The 18,258-nt window shown below is 36.1% G+C and overlaps 1 long non-coding RNA gene across 3 annotated transcripts in view; it reads left to right on the top strand.

Annotated features, from left to right (window-relative positions):
- The window catches only part of LOC147584262 (uncharacterized), a 175,108-nt gene that overhangs the window by 74,254 nt on the left and 82,596 nt on the right, over positions 1 to 18,258 (top strand). For all 3 annotated transcript variants that reach the window (XR_015247185.1, XR_015247146.1, XR_015247112.1), the window contains exon 6: positions 6,816 to 6,948. This is a non-coding gene — a long non-coding RNA (uncharacterized LOC147584262). The remainder of the gene's footprint in view (positions 1 to 6,815; positions 6,949 to 18,258) is intronic.

Raw genomic sequence — 18,258 nt, 5'->3', positions numbered from 1 at the left:
GATGTGTCAAGTAAGAAATTGCTACAGCTGAGGTCAGAGAGGTTTTTTTCCTGCTTTCTCCACTAGGGTTTTGATGGTTTCCTGTCTCACATTCACATCCTTCATCCATTTTGAGTTTATTTTAGTGAATGGTATAAGAAAGTGGTCTAGTTTCATTGTTCTGCATGTTGCTGTCCAGTTCTTCCAGCACCATTTGTTAAAGAGACTGTCTTTTTTTCCATTGGATATTCTTTCCTGCTTTGTCAAAGATTAGTTGGCCATACTTTTGTGGGTCTAGTTCTGGGGTTTCTATTCTATTCCATTGGTTTCTGTGTCTGTTTTTGTGCCAATACCATGCTGTCTTGATGGTGACAGCTTTGTAGTAGAGGCTAAAGTCTGGGATTGTGATGCCTCCTACTTTGGTCTTCTTCTTCAAAATTACTTTGGCTATTCGGGATCTTTTGTGGTTCCATATGAATTTTAGGATTGCTTGTTGTAGTTTCGAGAAGAATGCTGGTGCAGTTTTGATTTGGATTGCATTGAATGTGTAGACAGCTTTGGGTAGTATTGACATTTTAACAATATTTATTCTTCCAATCCACGAGCACGGAATGTTTTTCCATTTCTTTGTATCTTCTTCAATTTCCTTCATAAGTTTTCTATAGTTTTCAGCATACAGATCTTTTACATCTTTCGTTAGGTTTATTCTTAGGTATTTTATGATTCTTGGTGCAATTGTGAATGGTATCAGTTTCTTTATTTGTCTTTCTGTTGCTTCATTATTAGTGTATAAGAATGCAACTGATTTCTGTACATTGATTTTGTATCCTGAGACTTTGCTGAATGTATGTATCAGTTCTAGTAGACTTTTGGTGGAGTCTATTGGATTTTCCATGTATAATATCATGTCATCTGCAAAAAGTGAAAGCTTGACTTCATCTTTGCCAATTTTGATGCCTTTGGTTTCCTTTTGTTGTCTAATTGCTGATGCTAGAACTTCCAACACTCTGTTAAACAACAGCAGTGAGAGTGGACATCTCTGTTGTGTTCCTGATCTCGTGGGAAAGCTCTCAGTTTTTTCCCATTGAGGAGGATATTAGCTGTGGGCTTTTCATAAACGGCTTTTATGATATTTAAGTATGTTCCTTCTATCCTGATTTTCTCGAGGGTTTTTATTAAGAAAGGATCCTGAATTTTGTCAAATGCTTTTTCTGCATCGGTTGACAGGATCATATGGTTCTTACGTTTTCTTTTATTAATGTGATGTATCACGTTGATCGATTTGCGATGTTGAACCAGCCCTGCATCCCAGGAATCAATCCCACTTGATCATGGTGAATAATTCTTTTTCCATGCTGTTGAATTCGATTTGCTAGTATCTTATTGAGAATTTTTGCATCCATATTCATCAGGGATATTGGCCTGTAGTTCTCTTTTTTTTGCTGGGTCTCTCTCTGGTTTGGGAATCAAAGTCATGCTGGCTTCATAGAATGAGTCTGGGAGTTTTCCTTCCCTTTCGATTTTTTGGAACAGCTTGAGAAGGATAGGTATTATCTCTGCTTTAACTGTCTGGTAGAATTCCCCAGAGAAGCCATCTGGTCCTGGACTCATTTGTTGGGAGATTTTTGATGACTGATTCAATTTCTTCGCTGGTTATGGGTCTGTTCAAATTTTCTATTTCCTCCTGTTTGAGTTTTGGAAGTGTGTGGGTGCTTAGGAATTTGTCCATTTCTTCCAGGTTGTCCAGTTTGTTGGCATATAATTTTTCATAGTATTCCCTGATAATTGCTTGTATTTCTGAGGGATTGGTTGTAATAATTCCATTTTCATTCATGATTTTATCTATTTGGGTCCTCTCCCTATTGTTTTTGAGAAGCATGTCTAGAGGTTTATCAATTTTGTTTATTTTTTCAAAAAAACACAACTCTTGGTTTCACTGATCTGCTCTACTGTTTTTTTAGATTCTACATTGTTTATTTCTGCTCTGATCTTTATTATTTCTCTTCTTCTGCTGGGTTTGGGGTGTCTTTGCTGTTCTGCTTCTATTTCCTTTAGGTGTGCTATTAGATTTTGTATTTGGGATTTTTCATGCTTCTTGAGATAAGCCTGGATTGCAATGTATTTTCCTCTCAGGACTGTCTTCACTGCGTCCCAGTGTTTGGATTGTTGTATTTCATTTTCATTTGTTTCCATATATTTTTTAAATTTCTTCTCTAATTGCCTGGTTGACCCATTCATTCTTTAGTAGGGTATTCTTTAACCTTCATGCTTTTGGAGGTTTTCTGGACTTTTTCCTGTGGTTGATTTCAAGCTTCATAGCATTGTGTTCGGAAAGTGTGCATGGTATGATTTCAATTTTGTTATACTTATGAAGGGCTGTTTTGTGACCCAGAATGTGATCTACCTTGGAGAATGTTCTGTGTGCATTGGAGAAGAAAGTATATTCTGTTGCTTTAGGGTGCAGAGTTCTAAATATATCTGTCAAAACCATCTGATCCATTGTATCATTCAGGGCCCTCCTTTCTTTATTTATTCTGTGTCTAGATGATCTATCCATTGTTGTAAGTAGAGTATTAAAGTCCCCTGCAATTACCACATTCTTATCAATAAGGTTGCTTATATTTGTGCGTAATTGTTTTATATATTTGGGGTCCTCCGTATTTGGTGCATAGACATTTATAATTGTTAGCTCTTCCTGATGTATAGACCCTGTAATAATTATATAATACCCTTCTTCATCTCTTGCTATAGCTTTTAATTTAAAGTCTAGTTTGTCTGATATAAGTATGGTTACTCCAGCTTTCTTTTGACCTCCAGTAAAATGATAGATAGTTCTCCATCCCCTCACTTTCAATCTGAAGGTGTCCTCGGGTCTAAAATGAATCTCTTGTAGACAGCAAATAGATGAGTCTTGTTTTTTTTTATCCATTCTGATGCCCTATGTCTTTTGGTTGGAGCGTTTAGTCCATTTACATTCATTGTTATTATTGAAGGATATGGGTTTAGAGTCATTGTGATATGTGTAGGTTTCATGCTTGTAGTGATGTCTCTGGTATTTTGTGGTCCTTGAAACATTTCACTTACAGAGTTCCCCTCAGGATCTCTTGTAGGGCTGGTTTAGTTGTGATGAATTCCTTCAGTTTTTCTTTGTTTGGGAAAACCTTTATCTCTCCTTCTATTCTGAATGACAGACTTGCTGGATAAAGGATTCTTGGTTGCATATTTTTTCTGTTTATCACATTGAAGATTTCCTGTCATTCCTTTCCTGCCTGCCAAGTTTCAGTAGATAGATCTGCTACTACCCTTATGTGTCTCCCTTGGTATGTTAAGGCCCGTTTATCCCTATCTACTTTCAGAATTCTCTTTTTATCCTTGTATTTTGCCAGTTTCACTATGATATGTTGTGCAGAATATCTATGCAAGTTATGTCTGAAGAGAGTTCTCTGTGCCTCTTGGACTTCAATGCCTGTTTCCTTCCCCAGATCAGGGAAGTTCTCAGCTATGATTTGTTCAAGTATACCTTCAGCCCCTTTCTCTCTCTTCTTCTTCTGGAATTCCTATGATATGAATATTCTTCCATTTGATTGCACCACTCAGTTCTCTAATTCTCCCCTTGTACTCCTGGATTTTTTAATGTCTCTATTTCTCAGCTTCCTCTTTTTCTATATTTTTATCTTCTAATTCACCTATTCTCTCCTCTGCCTCTTCAATCCTGCTATGGCCACCTCCATTTTATTTAACACCTCATTTATAACATTTTTAAATTTCTCATAACTATTTTTCAGTCGCTTGATCTCTGTAGCAATAGATTCTCTGTTGTCCTCTATGCTTTTCTCAAGCCCAGCGATTAATTTAATGACTATTATTCTAAATTCTTTTTCCATTATATTGCTTAAATAGGTTTTGATCAATTCATTAGCTGTTGCTACTTTCTGTAGTTTCTTTTGAGGAGAATTCTTCCATTTCATCGTTTTGGCTAGTCCCTGCAGTAGCTCCATGCTGCAGGGCACTTCCCCTGTGCTGTCCAGAGAAACTTGTGTTGGTGGGTGGGGCCACAGTCAGACCCAATGTCTGCCCCCAGCCCACAACTAGGGCCACAGTCAGACTGGTGTGTACTTTATCTTCCCCTCTCCCAGGGACAGGACTCACTGTGGAGGGGTGTGGCCTCTGTCTTGGCTGCTTGCACACTGCCAGGCTTGTGGTGCTGCTTTGGTGGGATCTGGCCAAGGGGTGGATCCTCAAGGTGCACAGGAGCGGGAGAGGCAGGCTTAGCTAGGTTTGCCATCCGTGGTCCCCTGCAGGAGGGGCCCTGCAGCACCAGGAGGGAGGCAAGCCGCTTCGGAGGGATGGATGCACAGAAGCAAAGAGTTGTGCATTTGTGTGGTGCAAGCAAATTCGGTGACAGGAACTTGTTCCCTTTGGAATTTCCGCTGGTGGATGGGAGAGAGAAATGGTGTTTGCCAGCACCTTTGTTCCCCCGCTGAGCTGAGCTCTGTCTTCCTGGGCTCAACAACTCTCCCTCCTGGTGTCCTCTCACCCTCCCCGTGCTCTGAGAGCAGAGCTGTTGACTTTTAACATTCCAGATGTTAAGTCCCCCTGGCTGTCAGAACTCATGCAGTCTGGCCCCTCCACTTTTGCAAGCCAGACTTTGGGGGCTCTACCTTGCCTGCCGGGCTGCCTCTCTACCACCCTTGCTCCCTCCTGCCAGTCTGTGTAGCACACACCGCGTCTGCCCTTCCTACCCTCTTCCATCGGCCTCTTGTCTATGCTTGGCTCCAGAGAGTCTGTTCTGCTAGTCTTCTGGCAGTTTTCTGGGTTATTTAGGCCAATGTGGGTGCAATCTATGTGATCAGCTGGACAAGGTGAGCCCAGCGTCCTCCTATGTGCCATCTTCCCTTATCTTCTATTCCTCAGCTCAATATTTATTTTTTTTGAGAGAGGGAGGGAGACAGAGTGATAGCGGGTGAGGGGCAGAAAGAAAGGGAGACACAGGATCCAAAGCAGGCTCCAGACTCTGGGATGTCAGCACAGAACTCACAGACTGTGAGATCATAACCTGAGTGGAAGTCAGTTGCCCAACCAACTGAGCCACCCAGGCACCCCTAAGTGCCATTGTGTCATCAGTCACATGCTTCACAAAAGGAGATTACAATTAATTTCATTCAAAACATATATTTTTAGTTCTAAATTAAGCAGTATTGGGTTATTACAGATGACATCAAAGGCACCATGTCATCTCTAGCTTGTTGTATTTTATTTGTTTCCCCAAAAAACTGTGTCAAAATCCTAACCTCTGATACCTGTGAACATAACTTTATTTGGAAATAGGATCGTTATAGTTGTAATCAAGTTAAGATGAGATCATACTTGATTAGGGTGGGCCCTAAATGCAATGACTAAAGTCCTTATAAGGAAACATAGATTTGAACACAAGACACAGAGACACAGGAGAGACAAGTACAATTCTATGTGAAGACAGAGGCAGAGATTGTAGTAATCCATCTACATGCCAAGGTACACCAAGGATTTTTGGCAACTACCAGAAGCAATGAAGAGACAAGGAAGGATTTTTCCATTGTTTTCAGAGGGGGCATAGGTCTGCAAACACTTTAATTCTGGACTTTGTAATTCTAGCTTCTAGAACTATGAGAAAGTAAATTTTTATTATTTTAAGCCACCAAATTTGTGATGACTTATAATGGCAACAACAGTATTCTTATTTACCTTCTCAGATGACACCTGAAGACAAGATAGTTGCCAGAGATTTCCTCAGGGTTCATGTAGATTGAAGAAAAGAGCATTTGTTACTATGGCTTTCAAACAAGTAGCTGAATTCAGTCTGAAGTGGCCAAGTAGGCTCACAGACCCAACCCTGAATCAGTTGATATGTATTGGGAACTAAGTGTTATACCTTGCAGATCTGAGCCATGCATTCTGACTCCTGTATTAAGTATTAGGTGTATTAGGTGAAGGCCTACCCATCCACATGGACTGAGACAACCTAGTTTCCCAAAGGAACTTCATCAGCTGGCACCAAACCAGCAAGTATCTACCATAAGATCCTTGCCAGAGTGCTTTCATATTATGATGTCACCCTCTTTTCAGTCATTAGTACTTGCTTTATAAATCACTTAATTAAAATACTACACTACAATTAGTTGTTGTTGCTGTTGTTATTGTTATTTTTTTTTCAACGTTTATTTATTTTTGGGACAGAAAGAGACAGAGCATGAATGAGGGAGGGGCAGAGAGAGAGGGAGACACAGAATCGGAAACAGGCTCCAGGCTCTGAGCCATCAGCCCAGAACCTGACGCGGGGCTCGAACTCAAGGACCGCGAGATCGTGACCTGGCTGAAGTCGGACGCTTAACTGACCGCGCCACCCAGGCGCCCCTGTTATTGTTATTTTTAATATGGTTTCTTTTCTAAGAAGAGAAATTCCTGGAGGTTAATGATGTGTTTTTAGTTTGTGGCCCAAATTGTATATAAGATTTTCTTGTTGGAATGTTGAATTTAATATTAAATTAATAAATAACAGTAAATTACAGTGTTATAGTGCTAATTATCTCACCATAATAGTAAAATTAGCCAAGAATACATCTAGAATAAATTCAGGTCCATTCGGTGCAACATAACCTCAGCTCTGTAACATTTTGTCTATAAGCTGTTCACCTACAGTACACATTTCCTTTCTGCTACTTCCTCCATCCAATTAGCTTTTCATTAACCTACCACACCTTGAGTTATACTTAATTTCTGAACAATAGTAGCTAAGCAGTCATGTATGTTTATAGTCCCTATTACTCTGTTTCTGACCTCTAATGTTTGTGTTTTAGATGCCTCAGGAAACAAATTTATTTTTCAAGACTTCTGAGGCAGTTGTATCGGTGCTATATAGCATTTAAATGACAGCAAACTCTGTCCTCATTGATAACGGATGGCTGTTAGAAACACTTTTCTTCTCCTTAGGTATGTGAACTTGACATTTATCTAAATTGTTGGTTGACAAACAAGGAATGCATTTCTATGAGGAATGCCTCAGATCTGAAAAATAGACCAACACTAGTTGAATGAAAAAAGACTTAAAAAAGATTAAAGAAATCAATACTGACTCAGTGGAGAAATGAAAAATCAAGTTCCAGATCTATTTGAGTTATAGTCTCTCATTCACTGTAAAAGAAAATGTAAAGCGTGGTTTTTCTTTCACACATTAATCAATGCCATTAACAGTCTAATTTTTATAATAGTTATTTAAAATAAAATAAGAAAAATCCTTTTTTAACACATTAGTTGACTTTTTTATACTCTTTAATTTTAACCCAATTGTCTATTTACCTGCTTATCCAGAAGTGATGCTTTTGGAATACATAGGAGAAAGAAAACCAAATTTAAAAACTATTACATACCAGAATAATAATGAGGGATAATTTGGTTTAGTTTCCTGATATTTGGGATTATTGAATTGTTGAAATATTTTTATAAAATTAATTTTTATGTATGAATAAATGAACAAATAATTAGATAAGCACACTTATTAAAGTGTGAAGTGCTAAATTTAGTAACTATGAGTGACTTATTTTTTCCTGAGCCAGACTTTTTTTCTTCTTCTTCCAAGTTATTTAAATTTCAGTTAGTTAACATACAGTGTAATATTAGTTTCAGGTGTACAATACAGTGATTCATTGCTTATATACAACACCTGGTGCTTATCACAAGGGCACTCTTTAATCCCCATTAGCTATTTCACTCATCCCCCCAGTCACCCCCCACCCCCTCCAGTAACCCTGTTTGTTCTCTGTAGTTAAGAGTCTGTTTCTTGGTTTTCCTTTCTTTGTTCCCCACTATGTTTGTTTGTTTTGCTTCTTAAATTTCACACATGGGTGAAATCATATTATTTGTCTTCCACTGACTGACTTACTTCACTTAGGATAATACTCCCTAGCTCCATCCACATTATTACAAATGGCAAGATTTCATTCTTTTTGATGCCTGAGTTATATTCCATTGTATATGTATATCACATCTTGTTTATTCATTCATTGGTTGATAGGCATATTGACTCTTTTCATATTTTGGCTATTGTTGATAATGCTGCAATGAACATCAGAGTGTATGTATCCCTTCAAATTAGTATTTTTGTATCCTTTGGGTAAATGACCAGTAGAGCAGTTTCTGGATCATAGGGTAGTTCTATTTTTAACTTTTTGAGGAACCTCCATACTGTTTTCCAGACTGGCTGCACCAATTTGTATTCTTACCAACAGTGTAAGAGGGTCCCCCTTTCTCTGCATCCTCACCAACACCTGTTGTTTCCTGTGTTGTTAATTTTAGTCATTATGACTGGTGTGAGGTGGTATCTCATTGTGATTTTGATTTGCATTTCCCTGATGATGAGTGATGTTGAGCATCATTTCATGTATCTGTTGACCATCTGTATGTCTTCTTTGCACAATTGTCTATTCATGTGTTCTGCCCATTTCTTCACTGGGTTATTTGTTTTTTGGATGTTGGGTTTGAGAAGTTCTTTATATATTTTGGATACTAACCCTTGATAAGATAGGTCATTTGCAAATATCTTCTTCAATTCTGTAGTTTGCCTTTTAGTTTTGTTGATTGTTTCCCTTGGCTGTGCAGAAGCTTTTTATTTTGATATAGTCTCAATAGTTTATTTTGCTTTTGTTTCCCTTGCGTCAGGAGACATATCTAGTAAGAAGTTGCTACAGCCAATGTCAAAGAGGTTACTGCCTATGTCTTCCTGTAGGATTTTAATGGTTTTATGTCTTTATTTAGGTCTTTCATCCATTTTGAATTTATTTGTGTGTGGTGTAAGAAAGTGGTCTAGTTTCATTCTTTTGCATGTTACTGTCCAGTTTTCCCAACAGCATTTTTGAAGAGATTGCCATTTTTCCATTTGATATTTTTTCCTGCTTTGTTGAAGATTAATTGGCCATATAATTGTGAGTTCATTTGTAGGTTTCCTATTCTGTTCCATTGATCTATGTGTCTATATTTGTGCCAGTACCATATCCTCTTGATCACTATAGCTCTCTAATATTGAGGTCTGGAAGTGTGGGATTGTGATGCCTCCAGCCTTGCTTTTCTTTTTTAAGATTGCTTTGGCTATTGGGGTCTTTTGTGTGGTTCCACACAAATTTTTGGATTGTTTGTTCTAGCTCGGTGAAAAATGCTGGTGGTATTTTGATAGGGATTACTTTAAATGTGTAGATTGCTTTGGTAGTATAGACATTTAAATAATATTTGTTCTTCTAATTCATGAATATGGAATGTTTTTCTATTTTCTTGTGTTATCTTCAATTTCTTTCATCAGTGTTTTATAGTTTTCAGAGTACAGATCTTCTACCTTTTTGGTTAGGCTCATTCCTAGGTATCTTATGGTTTTGGTGTAATTGAAAATAGGATTGATTCCTCAGTTTCTCTTTCTGCTTCTGGTGCATTATTGGTGCATAGAAATGTGATAGATTTCTGTATGTTGATTTTGTATCCTGTGACTTTACTAAATTCGTGTATCGGTTCTAGCAATGTTTTGTGTGTGTGTGTAGCATCCTTCAGGTTTTCTACATAGAGTGTCATGTCATCTGCAAATAGTGACAGTTTGACTTCTTCTCTGCCAGTTTGGATGCATTTTATTCCTTTTTTGTTGTCTGATTGCTGTGGCTAGGACATCCAGTACTATGTTAAACAGTAGTGTTGAGAGTGGACATCCCTGTTTTGTTCTGGACTTTAGAAGAAAAGCTCTCAGTTTTTCTACACTGAGGATGCTATTAGCTGTGGGTTTCTCATATATGGTCTCATATATGTTGAGGTTTGTTCCCTCTAACCCTGCTTTTGTTGAGATTTTTTATTATGAATAACTGTCATACTTTGTCAAGTGCTTTTTCTGCATCTGTTGAAAGTTCTTATCTTTCCTTTATTAATGTGGTGTAGCACGTTGATTGTTTTGCAAATATTGAACTACCCTTATAGCCCTGGAATAAATCCCACTTGATCACAGTGAGTGATCCTTTTAATGAACTATTGGATTTGATTTGCTAGTATTTTCCTAAGAATTTTTGCATACATGTTCATGAGGGATATTGGCCTGTAGTTTGCTTTTTTAGTGGTGTCTTTGTCTGGTTTGGTATCCCTGTTTGGTATCAGGGTAATACTGGCTTCATAGAATGAATTTGGAAGTTTTCCTTCCATTTCTATTTTTTGGAATAGTTTGAGAAGAATAGGTATTAACTTTTCTTTAAATGCTTGGTAGAATTTGTTCTGAAGCCATCTGGCCCTGGACTTTTGTTTGTTGGGAGATTTTTTGTTACTGATTCAATTTCTTTGCTGGTTATTGGTATGTTCAAGTTTTCTATGTCCTCTTGTTTCATTTTGAGTAGTTTATATGTTTCTAGAAATTTATCCATTTCTTCCATGTTGTCCAATTTGTTGGCATAAAGTTTTTGATAATATTTTCCTATAATTGTATTATTGTGTTGTTGGCTCTTATTTTTCCTCTTTTGTTGTGTTAAAATCATATTATATATATGGAATAAAATTAAAATCACTTCATTTTATGAACATGAATATAAGAGGCAGTTGATTCACCTTTCTGACATTTGCCAACAATGGTGTTTAATAAATATTTATGGACTTAGTTTCCCTTCCTTTTTTTTTTTTAATGTTTATTTATTTTTGAGAGAGAGACACACAGAGACACAAGCTAGCAGAGGCAGAGAGAAAGGGAGACACAGAATCTGAGGCAGGATCCAGGCCCTGAGCTGTCAGCACATAGCCCGACATGGGGCTCAAACTCACAAACCATGAGATCGTGACCTGAGCTGAAGTCAGACGCTCAACCGACTGAGCCACCCAGGTGCCCCTTAGCTTCCCTTATTTTTTCTTCCTTCTCTCCTTCCCTCTTTCCTTACTCACTATCTATTTTTTTGGGCTAAAAAAAGATTATGGAAGCTTCCAATTATATATATATATATATATATATATATATATATATATATATGCCAACACTTATGTGTAAAGCAGTGTGTAATATGGGGGGAATATAGGGATAATAGTTTGAGTAATAAAATTGTATGCAACTTATACCTTAAAGCACATGGGGAACACACTGGATAGTAAAGGATCTTAAGTGGGAATCTAAAAATAAATGGTTGACAAAGTTCATTTATCTTGCTGTTGAAGAGGGGAGGACATTGAGTTTACCTGAAAAACAGGAAAGTAAAATTAGATATGTTTAACCCTTTTCTGAAAAGTTTTATTGATGAGTTATGGCATAATCATTATTTTTTCTCTATATCTAAAGTGATTTTCCTAGGGGTCTGTTGTAATATCGGACTATTTGCAGACCTAACAGAAACAGTAGTAAAATAAAACAACTTATTACTTAAAGATAGGCATATAATTAGTAAATATCATTAATGAGAAATAAGTTGGCTAAACTAAGAATTTTATACTTAAAGAGCTGTTCTATAACATGAATCTCTTCAAGGGAAAAAAAATTAGTTTCCCCTCCTTCCTCCTTCCTTTTCCCATTCCCCTTTCTTTTCTTTGAATTTCTATAGCTCTTCAGTTAATATTTACTGTAACTATTTACTTTAGCAGCCCTCTGAGGAAGGTCAAACTCCCAATGTGGCATTAAGTATAATTACTTTCTGACCAACCTCTATTCTTACCTGTCCTCAGGTATTCTCACCTTGTACTTCTCAAACAGGGAAAAAATAAAAAAATACCATGAGAATGGGCATTTCTGAACCTGTAGAAATTCTTAGCAAAAGGCTGCAACTGCCCATTTGCTGTACTGTCTGGGAAACAGGGAATGGTAGGAGTCATCTCTTTCCTCTACATAAACTGGCTTTCTTCTCTTAGTCATTTATTAACCTGATGACTGTCCAAGAGCAGAAACATTATAACCTTTGTGACAATGAGCAGTAAGCACTCTTTAAACCATAGTCATCCTTTTGGCAATGATAATTGGAGGGGAAAATTTTTTTCTTTTTTTTTTTTTTTTTGGATTTTAAGAATCTACTTTATTGCAAATAGTAAGTGGTGTATTCAACTTTTCCAGCTTCTTGTTCTCTAGGTTTAACAGCCCCCCCCCCCCCACCCTTGCTTTTGCCTAACAGCCATCTTGGCAACTCCTCCCTGAAATCATTTCCTGTCATGACATTTTTAGAAACCAAAATAACAGCATTTACAATGTAACAGCTAAATATTCCCATAGAGTATCTGGATAAAACAAGCATTTTTGCACAGTAGTTTGGAACACACCATTGAGTATGTATTCAGACAGAACCTTTTCTGGGTGTTCACAGTTTCTGGCTAACCAATAGGCTGATTGCATCATTGTTTGCTGTTGCTCTGTAATCACATCTGGCACTCACAGCTGGCAACATTCTGGCTTCCAAAGTTTTCTCGTGTAGTATCTTGTTTTAATTTCAGAATACATATTTATTTGGTGATGGAGTGCTTTTAATAATAGTGGGTGGCTGTGTAACTCTCAGAAAAATGAAGCACAGATACGTGTAATATCACACGGAAGTATGAGACACAAATGGAATGTCATTTGGACAAATTCAATACATTTTGAATTCTTTGAATTTTTTAAGAATATGATCACTTGTGCTTTTTATAATAGAATTATTTATTTAGCCTTTTACATCGTTAATTTTGCATTTTAAATTTAGTGCAGCATAAACTCAGAGTTGTGCTAGGAAAAATATTCAAAGTGTCTGCAGATAGTTAGTGTTCTTAAACCACGATGACAAAATCTCAAAAATAGATGTAGTCCCATCACAGTTAAATTGAATGACTCAGTGTCTGGACCACTTAGAAGGATTTTTGTTTTTATTTTTTTGTTTTTTTCTAGCTAGGGAAGAGGAGAGACTGTTAACTTTAGAATTTTGGAATCATGGATGGAGGATGTTTGTTTTGCTTTGTGTTAGAGATGACAGAGAATGCTATCACAGGGATTTGGTAAAAACTGACACCTCTTAAAATATGTAAAGTAGAATTCAGGTCACTTGTTTTTCATGACATTTTATTTTCAAAAGTTACTCATTAGTCTAGAGCCACACCCGAGAGATCAGTTTACCCAACTTTCACATTTATAGGCAGAGTCGTGAGGCTCCTTTGTCTGTTTCCTTTTATAGAGGCTGGATAAGCCAGATACTCACTTTCCCAGATTCTCTCATATATAAAGGTGGCCATTTGACCAACTTTTAGGCAACAATATATAAGGGATAATCGGCTGGATTATTTCAGGGAAAAAATTCCATTTGATTATTTAAAAGACAAAGTAGACATATAAGAATCTTATTTTTCAATGGGAGTGTGATACCTGGAACTTGGCAGCCATCTTGAGACTATGAGATGGCAAGACTAAGGATAGAAAGACAATAGAGTAGGAGGATGGAAAGAGTTTGGATCTTTGATAATTGGAACCAGCCACTATACCAAATTAGTATTTCTGTATCAATATCTTTTCCTCTTGCATGAGACAATTAATTCTTTATTTCTTAAGCCACTTTTGGTCAGTTTTCCTGTTACTCATATCTCTGTACACTCCTAATTATTACACCCTGAGAAATTAATTAATCTGCTTAAGTTTGTAAAAGAACATAGTAGCATAGTCTTGATTGGAATTTGGATCTTCTAATTTCTTGTTTAATATCTTTTCCTTACTTCTACCCTGTTAGTCTCCACATGAACAAATGAGCTATTGTCTTGATTAAACCTGTTTTTAAATGTGTTGCTTCAGTACATTTTATTTGTCCTTTAGACTATTATCTGCATTTGCAATCCCTTTAGCTAAAGGAAATTTCACAAATCTTATGAACCATCTTTGCATAGATGGGCATGACAGAATAAGATCGGGATTATGGGATGATTCATTTCTATATTAAAAGTCTGGATTTGAGAAGAGGTAACTATTCTGAGTCACATTAATACTAAGAGAATTTGCAACATGCTTGCAAAGTTGGATGTATTTCAAAACTCAAATTCTTATCCTGAAGATTGTTTTAAGGAACAACTAGATAAAATTATATCAAAATGGAAAAATATGAGCGTATTGAATGTGTCGTGCAAAATAGTTCACAGTGAACGTTATGCATGATTATTTTGTATTGTGTTTTGAAGGGAAGGAACAACATAAGTTGCCATTTTTCACATAGGTAATCTATTCACTGAATTAGGAGACATTTCTTCTTCACACAATGTAGGAAATATAAAGGGGAAAAACTGGATTCAAAATTATTTTTCTGATAAAGTTACTTTGACAGGTCATCAGTAAATTCTTCTTTTATCCTTACCTTTGTTCCTTCTATTATGAAATAATAATATCTTTTGGATCCTTCTTCGAACCTGGACATGGAGAACGGTTGATCAATCATCTTTGGCATTTGGCCATTGGGCCTGAGAGATAGCCAGCATCAGTAGAGTGCCAGGGATGGTGACAAAGCAGATAGTTACTTGTGCTTAGACATAGCTCTCTACTATCTGAAGAAAAATAAACCTCCCATTCTCACAGTGACAAATGAAGGATCAAGCCTGCATAGTTCCAAGCCTTTACTTCTTGTATAGCGTGGAAATAACTCCATTCTGTCTCACCAATGCCCTGGAGTATGAGAGCAGGAGTTGGGGTTCTTGACTTTTTGCTTATGGCTGACAGCTGTCAGAGCTGCTATATTCAAGTGTCCCCCACAGTTGCCCTGTGCTGAGGCACAAAGTCTTCCTATGACTTCTCAATAATCCAGGTTTGCTACCTACCCTTGAAGTTCCTTTAGGCCTACCATGACTTTGCAGTTCTTTCTTTATTGGTACTATCTATTTTTTGTCAATGTATTTATAGTTAGAGTTAATGCCTAGGAACTATCCCATAATCCTAGTAATTACTATCTGTAAAATTAAGTAATTGAAATGTTTTCTCTTAATAGCTCTCTAATCATATCGCTTTAAATCTCTCTTCCCATTCAATCACATCTGTAAACATCATCATGGTAATATAACTTAGAAGAATATACAGAAGTAAATCTCCATGATCTTGGGTTAGGAAATGATTTCTTAGATGCAACAGGAAAAGCACAAGTAATAAAAGACTATTAACTTGGGCTTCATCAAAATTAAAAAACTTTTGGGCATCAAAGGACACCAGCAGGAAGGTGTAAAGACAGTCTGCAGACTGGGAAGAAAAATTGCAAATCATATATTTGAAAATAAATCCAGACTCTATAAAGAACTGTTACAACTCCATAATAAAATGACAATCCAATTTTAAAATGGGCAAAGTATAAGAATAGATATTTCTTTTAAAAAGATACAAATTACCAAAAAGTACAGGAAATGATGCCCAACATCTTTAGCCATTAGGGAAATGGAAATCAAAACCACAATGAGATACTACATATTTACTACAATAGTTATAATGAAAAAGACAATAACAAGTGCTGTTAAAGATGTGGAGAAATTGGAATGCTCATTTATTGTTGGTAGGAATGTAAAATGGTGCAGCCTCACTTTAACAACTCCTCAGTGTTAAACATCGAGTCACCAAACGACCCAGAAATTCTATACCTAGGTATATATATACCCAAGAGAACTGAAAATATATGGCTAAAGAGAAATTTGTACATGGATGTTCACAGCAGTATTATTCATAATAGCCAAAAACTAGAAACCGCCTAAATGTTCATCAACTGACGAAGCGATAGACATAATGTTATATACCCATATCATGAAATATTATCTGGCCAAAAAAGGAATGAAGAACTGATGGATACTACAATTTGCATGAACTTCAAAGACATTATGCTGAGTGAAAGAAGTCAGTCACAAGAGACCACGTATTATAAGGTTACGTCTATACAAAAAACACAGAATAAATAAATCTATTAGAGACAAAAAGTAGATTAGAGGTTGACTAGGGTTTGTGGGACAGAGAGTGAGGATGAGAAGTGACTGCTAATGGGTGGAGGACTTCTTTTTGGGATGATAAAGATGTTTGTAAGTTAGATTATGGTGATGGTTGCACAGTTTTGTAAAAAACTCTAAGTACCATTGAATTGTATACTTGAACACACTTCTACGGGTGAACTTTATGGTATAAATTATATCATAATAAAACCATTAAAAATAATTATGATATAATAGCATACAAACAATGACACTGGGTAAAACTTTATGATTTATCATATTCATTGTGGAGCAAAAAATGATTGGATTTAAATAAAAGCACTTAAAAAAAAAGCCAAAAAAAGCTCCATATTGAATTTTGGCATTTTCCAGATTTAGATGCTGTCACTAAGGCACCGGATGTCAGAATAAAGGAAATTACCAGGAGGTTACGTAAAATAAGAACCTGGTGCAGGGAGGGTGCTAATCTTAATTACAAGTGGTGCCTAAGCTGTTTTCCTTGATCAGGATTGGATGGAGAGATGAGAGGGATACCAATTGAGCCAATATGCTTTAAAGAAAATTTGGTTTATGTTGGTGGTAAAAAGATTAGAAAATCAGAGACCACAACCTCGGGTGCACACTTATTCTAGAGAAGTGCCTCTCATAGTATGAACTGCGGTCAATTCCTATCAGCATTTTGAGGGAAGAGTACTCATTAAAAATGAAAATTTATCAATCCCACACTAGAACTATGAATCAATATCTCAGGAGGATGAGGGTGGCAAAAGATTGAAGCAATGTACAATTTTAATATTGTCACCATGTAATTCTTCCCACCTCCCCATTTTATTGAAGTATAATTAACAAATAAAAATTGTATATATTTAAGGATCATGAATTGGATTTGACATTTTGATATGCACATACATTGTGAAATAATTGCCACAATCAAGCTAATTAACATATCCATCACCTCCCATAGTTATCTAGGTGATTCTTTTTTTTGGTTTTGTTTTTGTTTTGAGAAAGATGGAGTGTGAGTGGGGGAGGGGTAAAGAGAGAGGGAGACAGAGGATCTGAAGTGGGCTCTGCATTGACAGCAGCAAGCCCAATGTGAGGCTGCAACTCACCAACCATGAGATCATGACCTGAGCTAAAGTTGGACACTTAACCGACTGAGCCACCCAGGGACCCCTGTCTAGGTTATCTTAAGCAACTAAATTTGAGAACACAGATACAGAGTAGAAAAACCCTATTGACTGAATTTTTATGATTTCTGTTCTACAAAGTTCCTAGAAAATAACAAAACTTATTTGTTTTTCTCAAGGCTTGTATTGTAATATTAAATGAAAATAGTTTAACTTATCTAAAATGTCTAAATTAAAAAGTAGATAAATGGTTATGGCCCAAGATTATCTATGTTTGCACTATAAATTACCACTATAAAAATAGGTTATATATGATGGTTCCATATAGTTGAAAGAGGGTGTTTTGTACTTAATTTTGGTATGTTATGGATTAGTGTGGGAATTTACCATTTACAATAATATTTCCATTAGAAAAAGGTTTTCATGTTTATGATAATCTACTTAATGAATATGTAACTATTCATGAGTAAAAGATAATCTTTTGGGAAAAGAGCTGTCTAGAGTTTGTCTCTGTCTTTGGTAAAATGATCCCAAATTGGTTAGATAAACAAATAACAATAAACTAGGAAATTACCATGGATTTGCATTTTTAAGAAGTTGCTTGAAGTATTTACAGTTAATTTTGACTATTGGCCTTAGGTCCTACAAAAACAGCTAATTGTACTAATAGATAGTAGGTATTCATTATGTGCTGCTTCATCAAGTGAGATGACTTTTTAAAATTCCTGTTAGTAGTTGAAATTCATTTTTTAAAGTAGTGATTTATTTATTTTTCCTGTTTGATTTTATCAGCTAAGATTTATAGTATAATATAGAACTAAAGTTTGAAAAATGATTAAAAAGAAGTGATATTGTACTACTCCACAATTAATATGTTTGTTTGAAAGAAAATCCATGGGAATCAATCTGCAGACAAGGACATTTGGAAAATCCAAAAATATTTGTAGATAAGAGAACCTTTAGAATATGTTTTCTTTTTTTTCTAATAAAGTATAATTAACATATAGTGTTATATTAGTTTCTGGTATACAATATAATTCAACAGTGCTATACCTTACTCAGTGCTCATCATGAGAAGTGTACTCTTAATCCCCTTTATCTATTTCACCCATCCTCCCATGACCTCCCCTCTGGCAACCACCAGTATGTTTTTTGTATTTAAGAATTTCTTTTCATTTTTTTCATTTTTTTCTTTTTATGTTCATTTGTTTTGTTTCTTAAATTCCAC

This window comes from Puma concolor, chromosome A1 (genome assembly GCF_028749965.1).
Source record: "Puma concolor isolate L17-30 chromosome A1, mPumCon1.1.hap2, whole genome shotgun sequence".
In the NCBI taxonomy this organism is placed as follows: Eukaryota; Metazoa; Chordata; class Mammalia; order Carnivora; family Felidae; genus Puma; species Puma concolor.
This window is presented reverse-complemented; position numbering and strand designations above follow the sequence as displayed.